A 6,524-nucleotide genomic window follows, 5' to 3' on the forward strand; every position below is an offset into this window, starting at 1 on the left:
GCCATGTGTATCTGTTTGTATAATGATGATGATGATGATGTATGTCTTCATATGTGAGAGAGGTCACGGGTGGTAACGTTCTTTAAGCCGCCACACTTTTGTTTGCAGGATCCGCTGATCGTTGGTCGGAATCTCAGATTCGCCATGATTATGACCCTTGGTCGCGTCACTAGTCGCTGTGCACCCCATGCTCCTTAGACGCTAGCTTACGCTGCCCTTTGTAGTCCGATTAAGGACCTTGGTTTGTCAGCACCCGTGCTTATGGGTCGCAGATGACTTCTCCATTGCTGACGATAACAACCTTCGTCAATTATTCAAATAGTGCCCAAAATATGAACCTGCTACCAATTAGGATTATGGATGCTGTTGAGGCATATGCCAAATATAATAGACCAATAGAGGGGATGATCCTGTTGCTGTCTTTCAGAGTGGGTTAAGCATGTGCGTGATGTTGTCATTGGTAGACTGCAGACACTTACAAAAGTGGAAACAGAATTGGATTTAGCCCATTCTGCCCAGACAGCTGTCATCCGAAGTCTGGCTGCCTTACACCTAACGTTTGTAGTTGACAAGGCATCAGATAACATAACCATTATATGTAAGCTCAACTACATTAATTGTTTGATCAAGGAACGGTGTGTGAGAGACATATCAAATAGTGTCACATATAAGGCCAGTATGTTAACCGAGGAAGAAATCTGCCAGAACCTCCCGTCAGGACTATTACGTTTTGGCTGAAGACCTGAAGACATGTCAGTCCCTGATTTGTACTGGAATCGGACGTACAAAGACATATATTGAAAAGTACCACCAAATCCACGCCATAGAGGTTATCCTTCATACAATCAGGGGCGGACTTCCTTTAAAAAAACTGGAATTAATACCATAAGAAGTTTCAAAAACTCAAAGGGAAAAGAACCAAATTCAATTCTGTCAAAAAGTTTGACTTTTCAACTTTTACACTCCTATACCACATGACAAACTTGAGGAAGTCCATTCCTTGAAAGGGTGTTGGGGTAGGCTAGTGGTTAAAGCGTTCGCTCGTCACGCCGAGTTCGACTCCTCATATGGGTACAATGTGTGAAGCCCATTTCCTGTGTCCCCCGGTGTGATATTGCTAAATGCGGCGTTGAACATATTAACTCATTCATTCATTGAACCATCGACAACGTCGGGACTGTAGATATAGTTACTCATCTCTCTTCAAATATTCAGGACAATTTAACAAATATGAAAGCAAATGTCATATAAAGAAACAATATGTGAAATGCTGGACTTCCCACCAATTGTGCTCCCCCCCCTTTTGCTGAACTGTTTCTTTATGCATATTGATATGTGGCAGTGGTGTTTGTTGTAAGTTTATTTGTAGTGGTTGTAAGTGGCGGCAAATTAGTGAAATGCTCGTAAAATATTGAGTGTTGTAGTGGACAGATCGTAACAGGAAGTGTGATTTAGAGTTATCTCCATTGGTTGTTGACAAACACAGGGCAGACATGATCGTTCGAGAAGTTTCGGGAGTGGAGTTTCTAAAAGGTAGGCTGTGCCTATGCAGGACCGACACGATGACGATTCGAGGCCTTGTACGACTTGACTTACGACTCATCTACTTGCCAAGTGCAGAGAGGATACCTGACCTAAACACCGAACTCCTGCCCGCTTCCAATATTGTTCCGGATACAAGAATGGAGCAATGGCCTGTTTCAAGATATCTGACTGTCAAATTCTGAAAATTCGTGAGTTCACCTACACCGGCTATAGGGCCTGTTAGTTATTGCTGGTGCCACTTTATTTGATCCATCGTATTGCCTTTTGTGATTCTAAACCTAAAACTGTGTTTCAATATTATTGTTAATTATTCCTTGATCTTGTGGGGTCATTTTACAATTTAGTTATGTACGAACTAATTTCGGGGTTAACCTTTCCGTTTCAATTTGTAAATAACCTTGTAACCAAACGAATTGGAATTTCTGCTCGGTTTTGCAAAATCAAAATATGGGAACTTGGCCGACGTATAACATAAGCTTGGTCTGATATCGTCCAATAATGGTCACCCACGTAGGTACAATATGTGAAGCCCACCTCTGGTGATATTGCAGGAATATTGCCAAAAGCGGCGTAAAACCATACTCACTTACGCCATAATGGCCAAGTAGTCAATTCCCTTCCACTGATTTACTCACCCGAGCTAGAAAATAAAAGAGACCAGAGATACCGCCTGAACGGTTTCATATTTATATATGCATAAAGATTCAAAGGTACAAAACACTATCAAGACTGCATGACAACAGGGATGACTTCAACTTTCCCTTCATGTCGATCAATATTCCAGCAGCTCCTGTAATATTTACATGCTACAGAACGTTAGAGGTACAGTAAACTACGGTTATAACGAACTCGAAGGGACTACTAATTTTAGTTCGTTATACCCGTAGTTAGTTATAAGCATATATACAGCATAACGACAGCAAATAGTCGGGACAAAAAAGTAGGTTCGTTATATCCGTCAGTTCGTTATAAGCGTGTTCGTTATAAACGTAGTTTACTGTACATTCAAGGCCTTCTTAGTAAAGCTTTCAAGACGTTTTATGGGTTGACATGTGGGGGTTATTTCCAAATTAAACGCATCGGTGACCAAAATGATGTCCGATGCAATTCCCCATTTTGTCTTGTACATACAGTTCCGTGTATATTTTCATGTGAACAATTGACTTGTCATTGCATGTGTTTGTGACGTGTGCCACCGGTGTGGCAGCATACGCTCGCCTTTTCGCGAACACCTGGTGTCAACACTGTGAATAGTGATTCATAAACGTATGCTTATTATAAAGTCGGAATCGTACAATGCTTTTATCAGATATTTCCTATGATTATGGAAATTGTTTTGTCACTTTTATATATGATTATGGAAAGGGCTGTGTCGCTTTCATTTCACCAAATCGTAAACGTCTATTCGCCACTTATATCTTTCCTCTACATTGAACCGACATAATGTGAAATGTCAAATACTGTTTACATGGGCGTAAACACAACTCACTCACTCACTCACTCCAGTGGCGCGTATGTCAAACACTGTCATTTTACATTGTCGACTATAAAGGCGTGTCTGCACGGTGGCCCATACCCGCCACTGGTAAATCATTTTTCACTGTATGCCTCTATATTTTGCCCTGGGAAGGTACGTAAGTCCGGTATCTTTCAACGTATCATTTCATTTCTCTGTGATTTTAATCGTAGTATTTTTGTTGTTTTTAACTCTTTGGCTAATCTTACTGATCATCGCCAGTGGCCAGAGGGATGGTGTAAATCCTACTGGGGTACCATGTAGGTAGCAGAAGTACCGTAAGTCCCCATGGTCCCTTGTATGGTGGCCTAACTTTGGTTGCTGGCGATCTACAGCCCGTTTTTTATATTGTGTCGTCTGTTATAATTTTATTATTTTATTATTCTATAACTAGTTTTACAATTATAATCTGTGATGTTTTGCTAGTTGTTGTACTGTCCTTCGACGACAGGTCTTAATATATTATATACATACATAACTTGCTCAAGTCACGACATGGCTGAAATAATGCCGCCGTGACTTTAAATTTTAACTCACTCACTCACTCACTATATTTTGCCAGATACTTTCCGTTTCAAACTGGCATACCACGTGTGACCAGAATTACTTCCAGATCAGTGACAGGTTGGAGATTGTATCCATAAGATTGAGCTTTGATAGATTGATGCCAGATAAAATATAGGGCATACAGTGAAAATGATCTCACCAGTGGCGGGTATGGGCCACCGTATATCTGCGAGTTGTCGATGGAAGGGAAGGCAGTTGTTTTTTGGTGTTGGCATTATCGGAACATTCAAACTATGCCTGCTTTTTCATGACACATATTTAATATTGTCTGGATATGTATTTTGTGTTGACTTTTTCATATTGTAAATGACGATGTATTTTCAATATGTGGATATTTTAATCAACAAATAAACAAATGGCCGTATTCTGAGTTGTGTGTTCCCTTATTAACTTGAACCAGTTCGAGGGGAAAACGGACCTGGAAAACAGAGTAACGTCAACGTCAAGCAAGGAATGCGTACTTATATTCACCTCCATACACTCGATGTGTGATCAAAGGGCTAAATATTACCCCGGTCAATGGATTAGTGTGCACTCGATTTTTCATTCTGAGCTCTAGAGTGAGTGAGTGAGCGAGTATGGTTTTACTCCGCTTTTAGCAATATTCCAGCAATATCATGGCGGGGGACACCAGAAATGGGCTTCACACATTGTATCCATGTCGGGAATCGAACCCGGGTCTTCGGCGTGACGATCGAACGCTTTAACCACTAGGCTACCCGACCGCCCCCTCAGCTCTAGAAGACAGACAGTAACACAATCTAATTAAAACCAGATCTTAGGTCCCGCTACCGCTAAAAAATGTGGACATCCCATTACGGGCTACGTCGACCTTTGACCGACCAATGGAATGACTGAAAAGAAGTCGATATTAGCCAATCAGAAGACAGCTTTCTCGTGCTTTCTAGTGTTTCAAACTAGCGACTACGCTTCGAAATGACAAATTTTGACCAAAAAAATAAAAACTGAACAAAAGAACATTCTGGAATGACTAATAGATAGATGGTATGGATTCAGGCATAAAGACATTAATTGTCGTTCGGAATACCCTGTATTAAATATTTCGAGGTTGCATGATTAGAAAACACATTCCGTCTGTCACGTTGGTCGGATGAAATGTCGTTCTGGCGTGACCCGTAATAGGGTGTATTCAGATCTTTGTTTAATGAGTGAGTGAGTTTGGTTTTACGCAGCTTTAACAATTTTCCAGCAATATCACGGCGGGGGACACCAGAAAAGGGCTTCACACATTGTACCCATGTCGGGATTCGAACCCGGGTCTTTGGCGTGACGAGCGAACCCTTTAACCACTAGGCTACCCGACCGCCCCTTTGTTTAATGAGATTGACAGTAACAATACCATCTGATCCTACCGGGTACCCTTTACTGCTGGATAAACAGGCATATTTGGAACAAAATCACTTACCTAAGAGACACCACATGTGCTACACGCATTGTGGTATACGCACAGTTATTATATAGCGACACGGGGCTTTGTAGCGCACATGAAGTCTCTAAAATATTTGCAACATCGGAGAATTTAACCAGAGTGAACCTCACCTTCACTCTGTGACATAACATTGTCTTATTGATAGCGATGCTAGATAATGATAGTAATTAGGCAAACAGCAAAGAGAGTTGCCGGTTTAACCAATCAACTGCCACGTCAGCCTTTCATGAAGTGTTCAACTACAAAATGAGCGTGAAGGACAGGATTCCACCATGAACTAGCTACATGTACCCTTCATGCATACAGGCGAGATGGTTCCAATAAAATAAATGATAAATCACCACTGACATAATAAGGCCTTCTTGTTGTCATGACTACCGTGCTTAAAATGTCTTGAGTGCGTGAGTATGGCTTTACGCCGCTTTTAGCAATATTCTAGCAATATCAGCGGGGGACACCAGTAATGGGCTTCACACATTGTACCCATGTGGCGAATTGAACCCGGGGCTTCGGCGTGACGAGCGAACGCTTTAAATACTAAGCTACCCCACCGCCCCTAAAATGTCTTGAACAAAATACAGTTCTCAAAGAATTTTGAGAAATAAATCAAGTGTTCGATACATTCAAAACATCAAACCCAAAGGAATTTAGATCGTGAACTAAAGTAAATATAGCAACATCGAACAGTTCATTTTAAACAACCAATACAATATTAATATAAACTGTTTAGTTATTAACAAAAGGAGAGAAAAAAAAAGAAAACAGAAGTTCAGTGGTGAATACAAAAATTAACATAATTGTACAATGCTTAAAATTGTGTTTTTTTGTTATTTTGGGATTACAAAATAAGTTTGAGACAACCAAAATTTGGATTTATCGGGGTCAAACAATAATTGTTGGAATTCTGGCGTGCCCATGGGACACCAACTCTGCACAGCGAATTGCGTCGCCTTAAATGACTGGACCACCCGTTTCCCCGATGCTAATGTGTCCATTGATGTAGGATTTCATCACGATAGCGTTGGGTTAAGTTGACTTGCACAGGCACCATCTAACCGCCCACATCATTACGCTGCCACCGCCACATTTGTCGACCACACGTAGGGAGGAAAAACGTGCATAGCGACGGCAATGCAGCTTGAAGCTTAACTCGTCGCTGAAACTAGCAGTTCTCCATCTATGGTTTGGCCATACTCTTGTGTACTAAGCACCATTGACGTCACAGTCGACGATGTCGTTGTGCCAAATCAACACCACTCACAGACCGTCACGAAGACAGTTCCAGTTAGAAATAGCCTTCGCAAATGACGTGCCCGTATCAAGCGGCCCTGGGCAGCCATTGTAACACAACCACTTCAAAAACGTTCGTTTAACGCAGTATTCAGCTAGTCTAGCTACACTGCATATGAAGACGGTCTATAAATTGAGTCTGGGTCAGACAATCCA

Source organism: Haliotis cracherodii, unplaced genomic scaffold (genome assembly GCF_022045235.1).
Source record: "Haliotis cracherodii isolate W230 unplaced genomic scaffold, xgHalCrac1.p SCAF_11, whole genome shotgun sequence".
NCBI lineage: Eukaryota > Metazoa > Mollusca > Gastropoda > Lepetellida > Haliotidae > Haliotis > Haliotis cracherodii.